This window comes from Tupaia chinensis, unplaced genomic scaffold (genome assembly GCF_000334495.1).
Source record: "Tupaia chinensis unplaced genomic scaffold, TupChi_1.0 Scaffold000515_1, whole genome shotgun sequence".
Lineage (NCBI taxonomy): Eukaryota > Metazoa > Chordata > Mammalia > Scandentia > Tupaiidae > Tupaia > Tupaia belangeri.
Window position 1 is genome coordinate 8,310,012 of NW_006160028.1, and position 517 is coordinate 8,310,528.

The following is a 517-nucleotide window of genomic DNA, read 5'->3' on the forward strand; positions in this document are numbered from 1 at the left end:
CAGTCATTCTGCAACCATGAGGCAACAAACACAAGGTGACAAAAAGGCAACATGTTGAGACTGGCACACAGGGTGGAAAGAGTCTGGGTTTGGAAGACGTCATTGAGTACCTGCACCCGAGTGACAGCTACTTACATTGAGGCTATTGATACGTGAGGGAATAAAACCTCTATTTGTCACTCTTAATTGGAGTTTCTGTAACGTGCAGCCTAAAACATAACCATATAATGATAATCGTGGGAAGGGCTCCGGCGAGGCTGGAAAGCCAACATTCAGGGAGACTGCAGTGGCCGGAGTGGGGTGCGACGGCTCACTGAGGCCCTGTCTGCTAGAGACTCCATGCTGCAACATCGGTTAGACGCTTTCCTTTTCTAATGGCCTCTGGAGAGTTGCTAGGGGACACAGAAAGACTGGAAGGTTCTCAGGAGTATAAATTCTATCACTTTGTCACATCCCTAAAACTCAGCAATTGATTTAACAATGCTGTTTTGTTTTTTGTTTTTTGGGTTTTTGGTTT